The following is a 21,503-nucleotide window of genomic DNA, read 5'->3' as shown; positions in this document are numbered from 1 at the left end:
TGTCATCTACGAATACAAGAGTACAGGGAGACCTCATGCAAACACACCCTTTCCCAATATATACAAGCACAGTTTCTGGGGTTTCATCGGGATGTATCTCAAAGTGACAAACATTCTGGTTGGTGTCAAGACAAATGTCTTGTGCCTTGAGAGTATTACTCTCACAAATGAATCCTTGTTGATCTCGTGAAATGCATGCTTCAACATCAACAGTTTGCCATTTATTCTCATTTTGTTGTGCCCACACTCTATGCTCTACCGGATGGAGTATAGCTCCATGGTGATTCAACCCCAGTGCGATGATTGGGTATATGGTGTATACTGAGGCATTGCATATCGTTAAGACAAAAGCTGTGGCTTTGCTCTCGGTGGGATCGTAGGTGAAATTAACCAGATACCACCAGGATTGAAATTTTTTCTCAAACTCAATTGCGTTATCCCATATTACTTTTCGAATTTCAGTGGGCAAGGTGCCTTCCTCACCTTCCCTTATGATTGCGGCTGTCATAGATTGCATCCACAGTTGGGCTTGGATACAACTAAGGGCCAAGGAAACATTGTTTTGGGTTGTACCAAGTGCATTTGTGATCAGCTGATGGTCTTTTTCACCTGTTTCTTCCCACTGAGGCAATATATTCGATAAAAGCCATTGGTGATTTCCCAATGCTGATAGAGAGGACTGTAGAGGATGTTTTAATTTGTCTAGATCACTAGTAGTTGTGACTAGTTTGTTTGCAAGTATCTCAGCATCTATACTATTTAAGACTCCCAGTCCTGTTCCTAAGATACCAGTCACATCTCTCTTCAGTCGTTGTGAGGTGGCAACAGTTCGTCGGCCTAACCATGCTGACCATCCTGCATAAGATGTACTCAGGAATGGTGAGCAGGTGGGGTTGATCGCAGAGATATTAATCTGCATTGACAATTCTACTCGTTTGAGGGAATATGTTGGGTTAAACAGTATCTGTTGTTGACCTGTGTGTTTAATGGCATAAGGGCCAATGTTGAAGGTGTAAGGAGTTAGACTAATGGAGGGCTGAGTAGCTACACCCTTGAAAGTTTGTGGGGGTGTAGGTTTTGGGTTCATTTCAGCAGGTTCAGATGTATTTGAGTCAATCATAAATTCAAATAACAATTCCGTGCCCCTGTAGCCCCAAATACAATATACTACGATAGGTTTGATAAAGGTGAAATTGTGCCAGCAATCTGAGTTTGGCTCTATAATTTTGTAACAATCAGTGTTGTATTTGTCCGGTTTAGTAGAGTCTACATGGATGGTTTCAATTACAGTTGGTCTATGGTGAGCAGACCCATTGATTACTCGGCAGCCAATTTGTATTTTCTTTCCTGGGGCGGCTTCAAGCTTAGCCATTTGGAGTGAGTCTTTCCAACTCCATTTATCTCTGGAATACACTTCACTTCCTTGTATAACCAGAGTGGAGAGATTTAAATCCCTTATGTTTTCTAGTATCTCAGTGCTTGCAGTGTATCGTGACAGTGCATTATCCCAAAGCTCATCATCAAGGGGCAGATTCTTAAGTCCGCTCAATAAGGTGTCATTGTCGGGGGTTTCAGATAGTGGCAGTGGAACCAGACTAGTCTGTGGAGTTGGGTCAGGTTCGACTATATCTATCTTGAGTTCGAGTAGCAGCGCTATTTCATCTTGTTGCCAATGACAGGTTACAAAAGTGGGTTCCACGAGGGTAAAATTATACCAGCAATCTCCCTTATCAGTGATACAGTGTTTTGTTGTCATTGAGCGTGGGTTCTGAGGGCGAGATATTTCTATTCTTGTGGCCTTCTCATGGTTTGAGCTGTTGATCATTCTACATCCTACTTGGACTTCCTCTCCTGGCCTACCTTTCAGGGTTGGGTACCAGCTATTCCAGGTCCACTCATGTTTTGAAAACACCTCATTTTCATGTAGGACTACAGTGGCCAGGCTCAATTTTCCTTTTCTTGTTCCTGCCATCGCATTGTGTTTTACATAAGCTTGAGACCACGGCCATTCTGAGTACAAACAACAGGGAGTAAAAAGGTAAAACTGAATAGCATCAATTCCATCTGCCAATTCATCATTTTAAAATTTAGGCCTCCAGATGGCCATACATAATAAAAATAATATTATTGCCAGGATCAATGTCAGGATTCCCTGGAGACACTCGAGGTTAGCGTAGGCCAATGCGTCTGTCCACGTGCAGTTCATCCAAGGTTCCTGTAAGACACAAAGGAAAAGAAAATCTGCTCAGTCTCATTTGACCGACGGGGTTAAAAAGAGGGTGAGATCCACCGGGTGCTGATCCGGTGTATCTTCCCTGAACAGTCTTTGGCTTCCCATGCATGGGGGTTTTTGGGAGTAGCTAGCACCATTGGTACTGTGCCAATTTGAGGCATTTTCACTAACACAGGTTGCCCAGGGTGAAATTGTCCTAGGTATTTTCCCAGTTCATTGGGAGCTTTTGGAGTGATGATATTGGCAGATACACAGAAAGCTTTCATTTTAGGACAGCCATCTCCACTCCATCTGTTATTTGATAGATGGCATCATCCAATCGCAAATGCCAACCAGGTTCATGAGTTTTTGCAAAATGCTTAACCAATCCATTGGTGCGTTCAACAATGCCATTAGCCTGAGGATAATAGGGAGTATGAAATACCCATCGAATCCCTTCTTCTTTGGCCCAATCTTGTACCACTGTAGCGGTAAAGTGTGAACCGTTATCACTTTGGATTTCCTCAGGAAGGGGAAGTGTGCTGAACCACCCTTTTAGGCCTTTCACTGTGTTGTCCCTGGTAGCTGATTTGAAGCTGGTGGCCATAGTGAGGCCGGAGATAATCTCCACTCTGACTAGGACGTATCTTTTCTCACCTGATGATCTCAAGGGCCCAATATAATCAATTTGCCATGAATGCCACAACATTTTCTTGTCCCGAATGTGTAAAGGGAGGCGCCTTACTTGGATGATCTTTATTGAGTCGTAGGCGACATTGTGAACAGGCAGTTACTACTTGTTCGCACAGGTTAACCGACACAGGCCACCCCCGGGCTAATCCTTCCTGATACAGATCAGCACGGCCTGTGTGGCCATGCTTAATATGTAACCATTCGAGTAAGCGTTCCCATTCCCGACCATCATCTACAATGTCAATTTGCTGCAGCCGCGTGAGGCTATCTACCTGTTGGTTGAACTGAGCAGTGATCGAGTTCGAACGATCATGGCCTTTTACCCAACCAATGTGCAATGTTCTCTGTCCTCCTATTTCCAACAGTTGCTTCCAACTGTCTGTCTCCCAAATTGGGACTCTATTCACCTGCCAATCATTGGCTGCCCAGTGTCCTATCCATTCAGTGGCTCCTTTAAAAACAGCATATGAGTCAGTGTAAATGGAGGTGGCCCCATGTTGTGCAGCTAGTAGGACAGCTCTGAGTTCCCCTACTTGTGCGCTACCTTCTCCTGTTTCAATTGCTCTTTCCCCCGTTGCTACTTCCAGTGCTACGGCCTTGTATTTCCACTTATTGTTCTCACAGTGAGATGATGCATCAGTAAACCACACTCCTGTAAGATCACTGCCTTCTTTCAGAGGAGGTGCTTCTTGGATTGGAGATGGTCTGTTTGGTGGGGATTGGAACAATAGGGCACCATCTATATCCTTCTGGAGCTTGGATACTTTGATACTACCTTCAGAGATTGGCATGATTTCATTAATGCCTTCTAAATAAGCATACCACTTTCGAACTGTGGGTTTCTGGGCAATGCCGGCTGGTGGTGCTGTCCCTTTACGGACCACCTCTAGGAGGCGGAAAGGGCCCCGAACAATCACGCTCTGTTCTCTTCTTATCTGCTCTGCTCGTTGCGACGCCCGCACTAGGGACAGTAAACCCTTCTCAAGGTCTGAATATCTGCTCTCAGTATCATTAAAGGAGTGAGAGCTAAATTCTAATGGTCTCTCCGGTCCTGCTGGTCCCTTTTGCCATAAGTTACAATGAGAACCATGTTCGCTGAACCCCCATTCTACATAGACAGGGTCAGTTGGATGTATGGGGCCAAGTTGTTGGAATAACCTTAGCTCTTTTATTAGCAATTCTAGTGCATTAGCATGTTGTTCAGTCCACTCCCAGGATTTACCCTTTTTGAGCAAACAATAAAGGGGGCGAGCAATGATGGAAAAGCCAGGGATGTGTTTACGCCAATAACTTAAAGTTCCCAGAACTTGCTGTAACTCCTTCACGCTGGAAGGATTCTGTCCATGTTCTATTTTTTCCAGGGTATCCTGAGGGACAGAAGCAGCTCCCTTAATCCACCAGACCCCCAGGAATTTAACTTCCTGTGCAGGTCCCTGACACTTTGAGCCTGGAATTTCCAATCCCAAATCTGATAATGTTTTTCGGATGTTTTGCATCATGTCTTGTACACTTTCTTGGCTCTCTCCCCCTATTAAGATGTCGTCAGTACATTGGTATACTGTACATCCCTGTGAAACAGGAATCTCTGATAGCACTTTAGCTAAAGCATTATGAGCAATGGTGGGGGAATGTTTGTATCCTTGTGGAAGTCGGTTAAAGGTATATTGGACTCCTTTCCACGTGAATGCAAACTGCGCTTTGTCTTGCTCAAGGAGGGGGATCATAAAAAACATGTCTTTTACATCTAAGGCAGCCATCCAAGGATGGGCAGCTCCTTGTATCATTGTCACAATTTCCGCGATATTCGGAACCGCAGCAGTCAGGGGTGCAGTGTTGGCGTTTAACATCTCTCTGTATGGCAGCACAGCCTTCCGGTGTGTCAGCCACCCCTCCCAGCTTTGTGTCATCACAAACTTGCTGAGGGTGCCCTCTATCCCCTCATCCAGGTCATTGGTGAATATATGGAACAGGACTGGACCCAGTACTGACCCCTGGGGAACACCACTCGTCACTGCCCTCCAACTAGACTCTGTGCCCCTAATCACAACCCTCTGAGCTCTATCTTTCAACCAGTTATCTATCCACCTTACTGTCCGTTCATCTAGCCCACTCTTCCTAAGCTTCCCTATGAGGATGCTGTGGGAGACTGTGTCAAAAACCTTGCTGAAGTCAAGGCAGACAACATCCACTGCCCTCCCCTCATCTATCCATCCAGTCATGCCATCATAGAAGGCTATCAGATTAGTCAGACATGATTTCCCCTTGGTGAATCCAAGGGACAGGGAACTACTGGAGCGAGTCCAGCGAAGGGCAACCAAGATGATTATGGGACTGGAGCACCTCCCTTATGAGGAAAGGCTGAAAGAGCTGGGACTCTTTAGCCTGGAGAAGAGAAGGTTGAGGGGGGACCTGATTAATGTTTACAAGTACCTAAAGGGTGGGTTTAAGGAGGACGGAGCCAGGCTCTTTTCAATGGTTCCCAGCGACAGGACAAGGGGCAATGGGCACAAGCTAGAACATAGGAAGTTCCGTTCAAATACATGGAAAAACTTCTTTACAGTGAGGGAGACAGAGCACTGGAACAGGCTGCCCAGGGAGGTTGTGGAGTCCCCTTCTCTGGAGATTTTCAAGACCCGCCTGGATGCAGCCCTGAGGGATGTGCTTTAGGCAACCCTGCTCTAGCAGGGGAGTTGGACTAGATGATCTCTAGAGGTCCCTTCCAACTCTGAAGATTCCGTGATTCCGTGATAGCTTCCCTGTCCTCCACATGCCTTGAAATGACGCCCAGAACGAGCTGTTCCATCATCTTTCCAGGGATGGAGGTGAGGCTGACCGGCCTGTAGTTCCCCGGCTCCTCCTTCTTGCCCTTTTTGAAGACTGGAGTGACATCGGCTTTCCTCCAGTCCTCAGGCACCTCGCCTGTTCTCCAGGACCTTTCAAAGATGATGGAGAGTGGCCCAGCAGTGACTTCTGCCAGCTCCCTCCGCACTCTCAGGTGCATCCCATCAGGGCCCATGGACTTGTGAATATCTAATTGACTTAATTGATCCCTCACTTGATCCTCCTCAACCCAAGGGAAGTCATCTTCTTTCCCCGTTAATTCCCCCAATGCCTGGGACTCCTGAGGGCTGGGCCAAGCAGTAAAGACCAAAGCAAAGAAGGCCTTCAGTAACTCCGCCTTCTCCGCATCCTCCATCACCATGGCTCCTGTCTCATTCAACAGTGGGCCCACAACTTCTCTGGTCTTCCTTTTGCTTCCAATATACTTGTAGAAGCCCTTCCTGTTGGGCTTGACATCCCTTGCCAGGTTTAATTCCAAGGAGGCCTTGGCTTTCCTTGTTTCATCCCTGCACGCTCTGGCAGTATTCTTGTAATCCTCCCAAGGGGTCAGTCCCTTCTTCCACTTATTGTAAACTTCCTTCTTCCACTTGAGCTTTTTCAGAAGCTCCCTGCTCAACCATGCAGGTCTCCTGCTTCCCTTGGCCGATTTCCTGCTCTTAGGGATGCACTGATCCTGAGCTTGGAGGAAGTGGTCTTTGAATACCAACCAGCTCTCTTGAGCCCCTTTGCCTTCCAGAGCCCTAGCCCATGGGATCTCTCCAAGCAGTTTCTTGAAGAGGTCAAAGTTAGCCCTCCTGAAGTCCAAGGTTGCAATTTTACTTCTTGTTGTTTTGTGCATAGTACCCATGATCCTGAACTCTATCATTTCATGATCACTACAGCCTAGGGTGCCCCCAACCTTCATGTCCTCCACCAGTCCCTCTGTGTTTGTCAGTACCAGGTCCAGGAGTGCTCCTCTCCTTGTTGGCTCCTGTACCACCTGTGTCAGAAAGTTGTCATCAATGCACTGGAGGAACCTCCTGGACTGTGCGTGCCTGGCTGTGTGGTCTTCCCAGCAGATATTGGGGTGACTGAAGTCCCCCATGAGAACCAAGGCCTGCGATTGCGAGGCTACCTTCAGCTGTCTGTAGAAAGCCTCACCAGTTTCCCCATCCTGATCAGGTGGCCTGTAATAAACACCCACATCAGTGTCCCTCATATTTGCCTGCCCCTTAATCCTTACCCATAAGCTCTCGACCCTCTCTTCATCCGCCCCTAGTGAGAGCTCAATGCATTCCAAATGCTCTCTCACATAGAGTGCAATTCCACCACCTCGCCTCGCTGGCCTGTCTTTCCTGAAAAGGACATAGCCATCCATGACAGCATTCCAGTCATGTGAGCTGTCCCACCATGTCTCTGTAATTGCAATGAGATCGTGGCCCTGCAACTGCACACAGATCTACAGCTCTTTCTGCTTATTCCCCATGCTGCGTGCATTGGTGCATAAGCATTTCAGAGAGGGAGTTGTGTGTGTAGTTTTCACCCTTGAGATGTGGTGTGCCTTCTGGCTCTCAGAAATACTGGCACACTGGCCCACGAGCGCTGAGCAACTATGCCTTGGCACCTCACCAGCAAGCCCAGTACCATCCCCACCCCCCTTCAAATCTAGTTTAAAGCCCTCTCAATGAGCCCTGATAACTCTTGTCCTAGAGCCCTTTTTCCCCTGGAAGTCAAGGTATTCCCACCTGTTACCAGCAGGCCAGGCGTTTTGTAGATCAGGCCATGGTCAAAGAACCCAAAGTCTTGCCGGCAGCACCAGGCTCAGAGCCAGGCATTGATCTGCTGGCTCCTCCTATTTACCCCCTCGTCATTCCCCGCAACTGGGGGGATAGAGGAGAACACAACTTGTGCTCCCGATCCCTTGACCAGGCATCCCAGTGTTCTGAAATCTTTCTTCATTGCCCTTGGACGACTTCTTGTTACCTCATCGCTGCCTACCTGAAAGAGCAAAAGTGGATAGTAGTCTGAGGGCCGTACCAGGGAAGGAAGCATCCTCTTCACATCCTTGATCCGGGCCCCAGGGAGGCAGCAGACCTCCCTATGTACCAGGTCCGGCCTGCATATTGGGCCTTCCGCTCCCTTCAGTAGGGAGTCACCTATGATAAGGATATGTCTTTTCTTCTTTACCGCAGAGGTTTTGATGCAGGGCATGGTCTGACTAGACCTTGCTGACACCTCCAAGGTAGGAGAACTATCATGCTTGTCATCATCCAGGTTCCTCTGCAGAGCATTGTACCTGTTACATAACGGCACCCAGGAAGATGGGGTAGTTGCTGGGCTGTCTCGAGTGCAGCGCCTGTTGCGCCAGGCAGGAACTTCCTGCCATTGCCCCCTGTCCTCCAAGTCACCACCTTCAGTTGGGGGGAGAGAGGACAGGGAGCTCTCTGCTGCAGGGGTTCTGTCTGCCTGCTGGGTTTCTGTCATGGGATGCAGGATTCTACTCCAAGTATCTATCTCCCTCTTGCATTCCCTGATGCTCCTCAACCTGCTTACCTCCTCCCTGAGCTCCAGCACTAAGCAGAGGAGATCCTCTACCTGGGCACATCTCCCACAGGCGTGCCCACCACTGCCATCTGACGCTGGCATAAGAGCAGGGCACACCCTGCAGCCTGATGTTTGCGTGGCAGCATGTTCCCACAGGAGCTCTGTCTGAGAGGCTGCATCAGACCTGGTGGTTGTGGAGCTCATGGATGCCACAGTCTTCTTGCGAGTAGTTACCATTGCTACCTGGCCGGGTTGGCAGTCTTTCAGCTCTATCCTGCGCAAACTGCTGTGCAGACTGCTGTGATTGGACTGGTGTATCGTGCCCTGTTTGGCCGCCCTTTTCTCCAGCCCAGGAAGTACTGGTCGTGGTGCTCCCGGGTGGTTCCGCGGGTGACACCCAGGGAACGCCCACTTGCTGCTTGTTTGCTCCCGAAGGGCTTCTTTTATGAGGGGGGGAGTGGTCCCACCCCCTGCTCGTTCACACCTGCCGCCGGGGGTGGTGGCTCTGCCCTCGGCTCCTCAGCTGCCTCCGCCCCCCAGAAGCGCTGGGTACCGGCCTGGGCTGGACGCTTTTCCTGGCTTTAAAAAGCCTCCAAAACGAGCCCCTAGCCGACCCTTTTTTGCCGCGATTCCCTTCCCCAGTACATACTTACCTGCACTGGAGCTGGTCTCCTTGGCGAGTTTATATTTATAAATATTACGTAGTTCATTAAAAAAAAAAAGAGTAGATCAGTTTATCAGAACTAGATAAACTATATGAGTAAAAATGTGATTGTGATATCACAGGATCATGTTTTAGTATATCCAAACAGTCAAACATGCCATTCATTTGGAAAGGTTTTGTGCATTAACAATATTGAAGCCACAGGCAAGATTGTATGAGTCAGAGGGAATTAGTAGAGAGGGAGGTATGCACTACTGGGTTTGCTTTATGCAGACAAAACAAGTTATTACATAGTTTGCCCACCTATGGTTACTCAGAGAGAAATTTAAGCAAGTCAGGCATTGTTTGTAAATTATAATTCCTTGATACTTATCCTGGTTTGAGGTAGAACAGAACCAATTTTCTTTTCAGTAATTTTAATTTTCAGCTAAGCCTCTTCTAACTAACTGAACTCTCTGAAATTAACAGCATATTTTTCAGACAGTGTTGGCTTCTAGCAGATAATATCTGATGTTTATAGTTAATGCCAAGGAATGGTATGCAGAGAGGCTCTTGATTATACTTATTGCTATAACAACCAAGGTCAGCTAATCTCGTTATTTGCCCCGTTGGAGGGTTGGAAACAGAAAAGCGTAGAGGGGTTGCACCTGTGGTGAGGAGTGGACAGGACAGGTGACCCAAAAGTGACCAACGGGGTATTCCATCCCATCTGCCCCATGCTCTGTATAAAAGCTGAGGGACCAAAGGGGTCAGCCCTCTTTCTTCAGTGGCCAGCCGAGGAGAACTCAATCTGTTCATCTGCCTTTGATCCCGATCCGTGCGTTCCTGACTCCAGGTCTGGAATCCAGTTCCCACCCGTTGCTGAGTCCAGTCTGGGACTTCCCCAGTGCCTACCAGTGACATCATCCTGGGAGCTTGATACAGTTTTGCATATATTTTATCTGTTTCATTATTTCCTTTTTATTCTATTATTACTATTTCATTAAAGTAGTTTATTTCCTTCTAAACTCGTAAGTCTATCTCTCCTCCTCCTCACCTTGGAGCGAGAGGTGGGGGGAGAGCATCTATCATCTCGTCATTGGCCAATTTGGCCTAAACCACGACATCTATGAATGTGAAATGTGCTGAAATTAAGCAAGCCAAAAGATCAAAACCTTTGTGGTACGGAGAATGGTGGCTGAAATATAATTACGCGAAGTTTGGCAAATTGACTATAACTCCCTTCCACGAACCTGACAGGGAAAATGCTATGTGCTTACAATGTTGGAAGCAACCACCAGATGGCTGCCTTTAGACGTGATGCGTGCACTCCTGACTCCAGATCCAGAATCGAGTTCCCACCCATCGCTGAGTTCAGTCCAGGACTTTCCCAGTGCCTGACAGCAATATGATCGTCATCCTATGATTCTATGATACTGGTTTTTTATATATTGTATGTTTTTCATAATTTTATTAATATTATAATATTTCTCATATTATTTTTTATTACTATTTCATCAGTTTAGTTTCTTTTTCAATCCATAAGTGTGTGTCTCCCTCATTCTTCTCTCCCTTGGGAGAGAAGTTAAAAGGACCACCTGTCCTTCATTTAGTGGCCAGTCCATCCCAAACCACAACAGTACTTCAAAATTTGCAATATATCAGCTTCCATGTTCATTTTCACTAACTCACAGTGCCCAACACTTCACATAGTGATCTTGTATAAGAATGTAGCTCTTGAATCCTGATAATTTATTTTAAGCTAGTTCTTATATTTCAGTTTCAAAGCAGAAAGATATATTACTACATTTACTTTTTTCCACTGTTAGTAATAATATTAGGCACACAGAGTAGATTATATGAAGAACAAATAAGCAAGTATTAGAAAGTAATATGAAGGCTATCCTAATAAGAATCACTTAGCCATTAACAGAAGATTTAAAATTTAATAGCATTATCATAAAAATGTAATTGTTTAATTATTATTTTAATAATTCATTTATCTTAGTTTAATAATTCATGTCTTCCTTTTCTTTTAGAAGACTAAAAACTACATTATACCACTCATTAACCTCCCTTTTAAGTAAAGCCATACCATTTCAGAAAATTCTAATTGCGTATTATGCTACTTTGGAAAGAAGGCTAGATAGGATGAAATGAGAAAAATATTTAGAGTTATCTTCCTTTATGATAGCAGTCACAGAAAAACCTAATTACATTTTCTCCCTTATTCAGTTTTGTTGCTTTCTTCAAGAAAGATGAATAATGAATACTAGATACCTCAGAAAAATGGAGCAACAAAAAGCCAAATCAACTAGCAGTAAGATGTTACTTCATAGAAAAATCAGATGGCGCTTTATTCCTTTATGTTGATTACCTTATTGAGACCTTAAAGGTAACAAACATTCTCAACAGATCACATCCTCTTCTCTCACACCTCATCTCTCATGTCCCAAAGTAACGCTTCATGATTTTCATAAACTAAGTAATAAAAAATTCTGTGATCCATTTCCTCCTCAGAATATTGTGCTTGTTATATCCTACAACAACTAATTGTCTAGTAGCTGCTATTCCTTTGAACATTTCAAACAAATTCTTTTATGTTTCGACAGTGGTGGCACAAGAATTAAGTTGTCCCAAAACGAAGCACAGAGCATACTGGAGTCAGAAAATAACTGGCATTTCCAACTAATACGCAGTGACAACATGAAAACCTTCTGGCACAAAGCACTGGCATTTAATGATCATTTCGATGAACCTCCAAGCAAATGAATTTTGTCTTAATACAATATTTAAAATGTTTAAAATTGCATAACAGAAATGCCAAGAGCAAACTGTTATAGTCAAAGAATGGAAAGACTGTTTTAATCAAGGTACATGGGGAGAATTCATGAATTAACATGTGATATCTTTAAGATATCTTTCTAAGAAATAAAATCCAGTTCAAGCAAAATTACTGTCTTGACACACATACTGATATGTAAAGATCTGAGTAAAGGTTTGAGTGATTTACTGTAAACTCTATAGTTGTCTTTACCACCCAGGATATTTATCTGAGGATCAGTCTACTCCCAGCCCTGCAAAATCAGGTTCTCAATATTAAAGCACACTGAGGTTTTTTTTCTACATTATAAAAGGATGCCACCTTGGTTCATCTATCTGAAGTGTGATTCAGAAATAATTAAGAATGAAGGATGCATTTGTACACTGAAAACCATCTTAGATATCCTTACACGATCACCAGATTTCATGCTCCACAACTCAAGTCAGGCACACATGAGCCAAACACTTCATTAATATTTTACAATTGCCCATCATACTGAAGCTTACAGCTATTGAAATTGATTTATATCAAGTATTTGTTCAGGTTTGCTTGCAAAGAAATGGATTATCTCATTTAATCTCAGAAACTGAAGTACACAATCAGAATCTTAAGGCATATCCAGCACTTGCTCATTGCATCAGTTTTCCCTTGAGAGTCAATTTTGGGAATCCTCTGTGAGCAAACTACTAAAAGAAACAAAGTGAACAAAAATTAGTGACATTCATACAAGATTATTCTTCAAACTGAAACAGCCTCCTCTCTTGCCATCCATTCAAATTAGATTGGTTTTGCAGTATACCTATGTTGTGGTTTGTGCTGGGTTAGCCAATGACAAGACAACAAATGCTCTCCCCCACTTCTCATTTCAAGGGGGGGAAAAGAGAGATAAAGAGATTTATGAGTTTAGGAAAAACTAAACTACTTTAATGAAATATTAATAATAAAATAAAAAAAAATATAATGAAATAGATACAACATAAATACATACAAAAATGGATCAAGTTCCTAGGAAGATGTCACCAGCAGGCTACTGGGAAAGTTCCAGACTGAACTCAGTGACAAATGGGAACTGGAACATGCTGACTAGGATTAAAAGGCAAATGAGGCGACAGGGTCCTCCCCAGACATCAGTCATTGAAGAAAGAGAGCAATTGAAACAGCAGCCCATAGAAGAAGATCCAACTAGAAAGAAGACAAAGAAGAGACAGCTTGACCCCTTTGATCCCTCAGCTTTTATACTGAGCATGGCAGATGGGATGGAATACCCTATTGGTCAGTTTCAGGTCGCCTGTCCACTCCTCCCCACAGGTGCAACCCCTCCATGGGGTAAATAACCCAGTCAGCTGACCCTGGTTGCCACAGCAACAAGTAAGAGCAAGAGCCTCTCTCACTGAACAGACAGTTGGCTCTGCTCCATCCCAAACCAGGACATGTACTTATCCTGGGAAGATAAAACAAGTGCCATTATTGCCAGTTAACAGTGAGAAGCTGAGGCACAGCAGGGATCTGTCTCATGTCTGTATATGCAATGAAGAACTGAGTTCCACAGACCAAGATGCCTTGACTGTACCCCGTAGCACTGCATGAAGACACCCACATGGATTCAGGCACAGTAACTCACCAATTAACTCAAATTTGGCCTCAGCCCTTAAGCTTTTCACTAGCCATTCATAACAGATATGTTTACGGGCGGTAATAAAAATGATATATAAAAACCACATTCAAAATGGAAAAGCAAAAATGTTTCTGGCACATACAACCCAGTTACAGCTATGTGTCGTGGTTTAACCCCAGCCGGCAACTAAGCACCACACAGCCGCTCGCTCCCCCCACCGCAAGATGGGGGAGAGAATCAGAAGAGTAAAAGTGAGAAAACTCGTGGGTTGAGATAGACAGTTTAATAAGCAAAGCAAAAACCGTGCATGCAAGCAAAGCAAAACAAGGACTTTGTTCCCTGCTCCCCATTGGCAGGCAGGTGTTCAGCCATCTCCAGGAAAGCAGGGCTCCATCATGTGTAACAGTTACTTGGGAAGACAAACACCATCACTCCAAACGTCTCCCCCTTCCTTCTTCTTTCCCCATCTTTATATGCTGAGCATGACATCACATGGTATGAAATAGCCCTTTGGTCAGTTGGGGTCAGCTGTCCCAGCTGTATCCCCTCCCAGCTTCTTGCCTGCTCACTGGCAGTGCTATGTGAGGAGCAGAAAAAGCCTTGACTGCCTAGCAACAACTAAAAACACCAGTGCACTATCAACACTATTTCTCATCCCAAATTTAAAACATAGCACTATACCAGCTGCTAGTAAAAAAGTTAACTCTATCCCAACTGAAACCATGACAGGTAGAAAACTGACAAACCAACATGCAATACCATTGGTGTACTGGGAAAAAAAATCCTATTCATTCTAGATGCTCAATCCTGCCTATGTGAGCTTACATTAAACCCAAAGGAGAAAAGCTTCAACTCTAATATCATATTTATTTCAGGTTAATCTATAAAGTCTGATAGCTTAGGTTAACAAGTATCTAGACAGATCTACTGAGGGCTTGGTAAAATTTACTCTACCATCACTAAATTGATACGTATGTATTATCTTACTCCATATCTTCCTGACTCGTACAAATTCAAATTGGTTTCACCATGGATGCATTTCTTACTCCTATGCCACTACTTAAAAACAGTAAGTTATATTTTACCACATCTATGAATACCAGCCTGTCATGTGGCATGAAAAAAATTAACCTTGTTGGCACATCTAGAACTTTCCCACTCTCACAAAGACTAATTTGTTCTTTGTTGTGGTGGGTTGATACAGGTGGCAGCTAAGCCCCCACCCAGTTGCTTGCTCGCTCCCCCTGCAGCAGGATGGACGAGAGACTGAGAAGAGCAAAAGTGAGAAAATCCGTAGGTCAAGATAAAGACAGTTTAATAAGCAAAGGAAAGAAGAAGAAAAAACACAAAACAAGTGATGCAAAGGCAATCACTCACCACCTCCCACAAGTAGACTGATGCCCAGACAGTCTCTAAGCAATGGCTACCTCCACAAAAAAAAACTCCCCTCAGTTTTTATTGTTGATCATAACATTCCATGGCATGGAATATCCCTTTGGTCAATTTGAGTCTGCTGTCCAGGTTGGGTCCCTTCCCAACTTCTTGCCCACCCCCCAGCTTACTTGCTGGTGGGGAGGGCAGAGTGGGAAAAAGAAAAAATCTTGATGCCATGCAAGTATTGCTCAGTGACAGCCAAAACACTGGTGTTTTATCAACACTATTTTAGTCACAAATACAAAACACAGCCCCATACAGGGTGCTATGAAGAAAATTAACTCCATTCCAGCCAGACCAGTACACCTATAAAAATCTAATGACTTCTTTTAGGAAAACAAAAGGTACCAGGAGAATTCTTGCTACTTAGTTGGAGGCTAAGAATGCAGGCTGGGGAAAAGTCATATTTGTGTCACTCATAACACTCCTTAATGATCTGCTTTTTGGAGACAAAACATGGCTGGACAGAGAGTAGTCAAGGATAATCACTCTTTTATAGAATCATAGAATCATTTAGGTTGGAAGAGACCCTTAAGATCATCAAGTCCAACCGTAAACCTAACACAGCCAAAACCACACTAGACCATGTTCCAAGTCCTTTAAATACCTCCAAGGATAGTGACTCAACCACTTCCCTGGGCAGCTTGTTCCAATGCTTAATAAACCTTTCGATGAAGAAATTTTTCCTAATACCCATCCTAAACCTCCCCTGGCACAACTTGAGGCCATTTCCTCTTGTCCTATCGCTTGTTACTTGGGAGAAGAGACTGACCCCCAACTCACTACAACCTCCTTTCAGGTAGTTGTAGAGAGTGATAAGGTCTCCCCTCAGCCTCCTTTTCTCTAGGCTGAACAAGCCCAGCTCCCCCAGACATTCCTCATAAGACTCTAGACACTTCACCAGCTTCCTTGTTCTTCTTTGGACATGCTCCAGCACCTCAATGCCTTTCTTGTAGTGAGGGGCCCAAAACTGAACACAGTATTCGAGGTGTGGCCTCACCAATGCCAAGTAGAAAGGGACGATCACTTCCCTAGTCCTGCTGGCCACGCTATTCCTGATACAAGCCAGGATGCTGTTGGCCTTCTTGGCCACCTGGGCACACTGCTGGCTCATATTCAGCTGGCTTTTGACCAATACCCGCAGGTCCTTTTCCGCCAGGCAGCTTTCCAGCCTCTCTTCCCCAAGCCTGTAGCGCTGCATGGGGTTGTTGTGACCCAAGTGCAGGACCCAGCACTTGGCCTGGTTGAACCTCATACCACTGGCCTCAACCCATTGATCCAGCCTGTCCAGATCCCTCTGTAAAGCCTTTCTACCCTCAAGCAGATCAACACTCCCACCTAACTTGGTGTCATCTGCAAACTTACTGAGGGTGCACTCAATCCCGTCGTCCAGATCATTGATAAAGATATTAAACAGAACTGGCCCCAGTACTGAGCCCTGGGGAACACCACTTGTGACCGGCCGACAACTTGATTTACCTCCATTCACCACAAATCCTTGGGCCCAGCCTTCCAGACAGTTTTTCACCCAGTGAATGGTACACCCGTCCAAGCCATGAGCAGCCAGTTTCTCCAGGAGAATGCTGTGGGAAACCATGTCAAAGGCTTTACTAAAGTCCAGGTAAACAACATCCACAGCCTTTCCCTCATCCACCAAGTGGGTCACTTTGTCATAGAAGGAGATCAGGTTTGTCAAGCAGGACCTGCCTTTCATAAATCCATGCTGACTGGGCCTGGTCACCTGCTTGTCCTGTAGGTGCCATGTGATGCGCTCAAGATGATCTGCTCCATAACCTTCCCCAGCACTGAGGCCAGACTGACAGGCCTGTAGTTCCCTGGATCCTCCTTCCGACCCTTCTTGTGGATGGGCATCACATTAGCAAACTTCCAGTCAACTAGGACCTCCCCGGTTAGCCAGGACTGCTGATAAATGATGGAAAGTGGCTTGGTGAGTGCTTCTGTCACCTCCCTTTGTACTCTTGGGTGGATCCCATCCCTCCCCATAGACTTGTATGTGTCTAAGTGGTGTAGCCGGTCGCTAACCATTTCCTCTCGGATTATGGGGGCTTCATTCTGCTCCCCGTCTCCCTCATTCAGCTCAGGGGCTGGGTACCCAGAGAACAACTGGTTTTAAGGCATTAAGTACCTCAGCCTTTTCCACATCCTTTGTCATTGTTTCCCCCCCCCCATCCAATAAAGGATGGAGATTCCCCTTAGCCCTCCTTTTGTTGTTAATGTATTTATAGAAACAGTTTTTATGTGGAGGACCCCCACGCTGCAGCAGATGGATATGCCCTGAAGGAAGCTGTAGCCCATGGAAAGGCCATGCTGGAGCAGGCTCCTGGCAGGAATTGTAGTCCGTGGAGAGGAGCCTATGGAGGAGCAAGTTTTCTGGTAGAAACTGCGGCCTGTGGGGGACGCACACTAGAGCTGTCTGTTCCTGAAGGACTGTACCCATGCTGAAGCAGTTCTTGAATAACTGCAGCCTGTAGAAGGGACCTCACGCAGGAGCAGGGAAAAAGAATGAAGAGGAAGGAGCGACAGAGATGAAATGTTATGAGCTGATTGCAACCCCTATTCCCCATCCCCCATGTGCTGCTTGGGGGTGGGGGTAGGAGATAGAAGAGTCAGGAATGAAGGAGTGAAGTTGAGTGGGGGAAGAAGGGGGAGTGGGGCAAAAGGTGTTTTTACCATCCTACTCTGTTATTCATTGGCAATAAATTAAATTAATTTTCCCTAAGTTGAGTCTGTTTTGCCCATGATGGTAATTGGTAAGCTATCTACCTGTCCTTATCTCGATCCATGAGCGAGAGGTGACTCATCACATTATTTTCTCCCTTTCCTGTTGAGGAGAGGGAGTAATAGAGCAGCTTTGTGGGCACCTGGCATCCAGCCAAGGTTAACACACTGCAGTTCTCTAGTACAACATTTTAATGAACAAATCTTATTTCTTATGAATAAATATTTACCACAAAATCCAAAATACTTTCCTATTTGGCTCAAGAATCTTTCATAAAATGAACAGACATCAGTTTAGACTGTTTCATTAGTTACCTACAGATTTCTACACAGGTAATAGGCAGAGGCAATATCACAACAGACACGCCACTGAGGGTAACTCAGTATTTTGGGTTTTCTTTTTTTAAAATCAGTTTTGTGTTATGATAATTTTGTAATTTTACACAGACAACAGTCTGTTTAATCTTGGTTTTCTCCATTCTTCCTAAAAAATTACCATTTGATTATTCCTTGTAAGTTAATTCCTGGTTAGTTATTTGATCAGGTACATTATGTAAGCTATCATAGCTTGACCAGTTTTGTAGTAGAGTTGAAGGTGGAGACTGTAACAAGGGAGTGTTAGCACTAGCACAAAGTAAAGTTAGTTCACTCACATAGATGTGTATGGCATCTGCTCAGAACAGCAACAGTTAGAATGGCTTAAATCTGTCAGCCTCATCGATGCTAAAGCTCTCGCCAACATCTCCATCAAGCTGAATTACTACCAATGAAAGAGTATTCATCAAAAAAGTAGTGTTTGGTGTAGGAGATGAAACCATGGAAGATGTACTCTGGATACGTGCCCAGAGGAATACTAGTAGAGATGGGCAGGCTGGTACTCCCTCTCCCTTCTCCTTGTAAACAGGCCTTTAACCCAGTATTGAGCACATGCAAAGCTCAAGAGCCACTGACCTCTCTCAGCTATGGGACAGGACAGGTCATGTATCAGGGTAATGTGTAAATACCATTTCCTGAGTTTACAGTTATCATTTACTCAAACATGCCTCGTCATTCACAAGAACAAGTCTCTACAACTTTACAACAGCATCATTATAACACTGTGGCCTTTCTTCTTTTTAAGTGCCTGAGTTTGGATGGGGGGAGGGGGATGTGTTTCTGGAAAAAAACACACCACCACCCTGTCCTGGTTTGAGGTAAAACAGAACCAATTTTCTGTTCAGTAATTTTATTTTTCAATTAAGTCGCTTTTAACTAACTGCACACTCTGAAATTAACAGCATATTTTTCAGACACTGTCAGCTTCTAGCAGAGATAAGGCCTGATGTTTGTAGTTAATACCAAGGAATGGTATGCAGAGAGGCTCCTGCTTATACTTATTGCTATAACAACCAAGGTCAGCTAACTTTGTTATTTGCCCCGCTGGAGGGTCAGAAATGGAAAAGCATAGAGGGGTCGCACCTGTGGGGAGATGTGTAAGGGATAATAGAGGATGGTCTGAGTGAGACACGATGGAAAATTACTAGTTGAACCAAATCCACTATACATGCCAAGAAAAAGGACCTCAGTACTGTTGCTGCAAAAACTATGCGTGTATCCATGAGAACCTGACCTTCACAGAAGACGATAAGAAGGGATTACAACAATGTGGTCACGTATCAGACAGCCGCTGTTAGCAAAGCTGGATCATGAGTCTGGTGAGGCTCACTGCATGTGCTGGCCACGCATGCAGTGACTCTACCCTGTACTTCTCCACTCAATCTGGTGCAGGATATAAGGGGGCTGTCTCGGGCCGGAGAGTGGGAGAGAGACATGAGCGCACTTTGAAGATACAGGGGACACCCTGACTGAGCTGTGCCTTGCCTTCCTCTGCCGTACCGATGCAGCTCCTCCTCATCCTGCTGCTCAGCGGTGCTACTACGATCTATGGGGTGGTAAGACTCTCTTAAGTAACTTTTGGACATTTGGGAACTGCTTAGCAAGCACCGTGTCTGCCTCCCTCTGCCATACCGATGGAGCTCCTCATTATCCTGCTGCTCAGCGGTGCTGCTACGATCTATGGGGTGGTAAGACTCTCTGAAGTAACTTTTGGGACACTTGGGAACTGCTTAGCAAGGCTTCGCAATAAAGCTGAATTCACTGTTTGTTTTTTTTTCTCTGTAGCAAGGCTTCACAATAAAGCAGAGTTAACCTTTTTTTTTTTTCTTTGTGTGGGCTCTGGTTTGTACGTTGGAATCTTTAAAAAAGAATCAGTTACAGGAGGAGCAGACAGGACAGGTGACCCAAAAATGACCAACAGGGTGTTCCATCCCATCTGCATCATGCTCAGTATAAAAGTTGAGGAATCAAAGGGTCAGCTCTCTTTCTTTAATGGCTGCTGTCCAAGAAGTACTCTATCTGTTCGTCTGCCTTTGATCCCAATCCATAGGTTCCTGAATCCACATCCTGAGTTCAGCTCCCGTCCATCGCTGAGTCCAGTCTGGGACTTTTCCAGTGCCTGCCTGTGATGTGATCATCATCCTGGGAGCTCAATACTGGTTTTGTATACATTGTGTATATTATTATCTTATTAATATTATTGCCTTCTATTATTATTATTTTATTAATAATATTTCATGAAAGCAGTTTAGTTTCTTTTCAACTCATAGTTCTCTCTTCCTCTTGTTCTTTCTCCTCTCCTCTGAAGGGAGAGAGGTCAGAGAGCATCTGTCATTCGCTTTAGTGGCCAGCTCATCCCAAACCATGACACACCCAAAACTAACACCCAGGCAACAACTCTACAGGCCCAAGATATATGAAAATCTGTCATTTGTCTCCACTCCAGTTACACACATAGTAGCAGCAATGAAAACTTTAGACATTGCCTATACTGACAGGATACCTCCCCACCATCAACACCATTCAGTAGCACCAATAGAAAGACAATGGCTTTTGAAGGAAGAGGCATTGGCACTGGTTGGTATTTTAATCTCTGCTTTACCCCCACCTCCCTCACGAACAAAGCAGGACCTGATGGTGTCTGTGCAAACGACAGAACATGCCAGGCAGAAACCTCCCAGCCCTGCCAGGGTAGAGACAGGGCGAGGTGTCTCCTTACCCCAAGGCAGGAGGGCAGTTCCCCGGGGACCTGGTGGCAGCAACTTGCTCTCACCCAGCAGCAGCAGTAGCTTGAGTTCCCAGCAGGTGTCCTACTTGTCATGGTGCAGCTGACGCTTGATGTCCATGCTGATACGCTGCAACTTCTCCTTAGCAGAGAGACAGCAGGTGGTCATAGCCAGCGGCACTCTGGCTCCTGCTGCAAGAGAGGAGGCGAGAAAAACCTTTTCCCAGCTGGGGAAGTGCGGTTCAGGTGCTCTGTCAACGTCCCAGGAACCCACCTTACCACGTGGTAGGGAAATAGTTGATGCCTGCCTGCTACTTAGTTGTTCAGTGTCAGTGGGATCTGGGCTGAGCTACCTCATTGCTATTGTGAATCCTGTTGTGAAAAATAGTGAAGGTATTGTTGGCTTTTGCCATAATAACAAGGCTATAAATCTTTGACTTATAAGGATAACTAACCTTTAGTAAATTAGGAAACATGAGAAACCTCAAAGATAACAACTAACAGCAACTATGAAGAAAAACATCATGAAGAAAAACATCCGAGAGAAACAAAAGAGAACTTCTCCAAAAGACCCCAAAAATGATTAACAGAAGGAAACAGATGCATAGGAGAAGGGAGTTGATGATAATCGATCCTACCAGAAGGAAACACATGCACGGGAAAAGGGAGCTGATCCTACCAGAAGGAAACAGATGCATGGGAAAAGGGAACTGAAGATCATCGATCCTCAGAAACAATTGTCAGAAGGAAACGCACAAATAGAAGAGAAAAAGGACTAATACTAATCAATCATTATAAACAATTACTCTGTCTAAAATAGTGAATACGTATGCAATATTGAATGTATATAAGACGTGGGTGAAGTGTTAGCTGGTGTGC

The sequence above is a fragment of the Rissa tridactyla genome, chromosome W, assembly GCF_028500815.1.
Source record: "Rissa tridactyla isolate bRisTri1 chromosome W, bRisTri1.patW.cur.20221130, whole genome shotgun sequence".
Taxonomy (NCBI): Eukaryota; Metazoa; Chordata; class Aves; order Charadriiformes; family Laridae; genus Rissa; species Rissa tridactyla.
The sequence above is the reverse complement of the archived record's forward strand: the minus strand, read 5'-3'. Positions refer to the sequence as shown.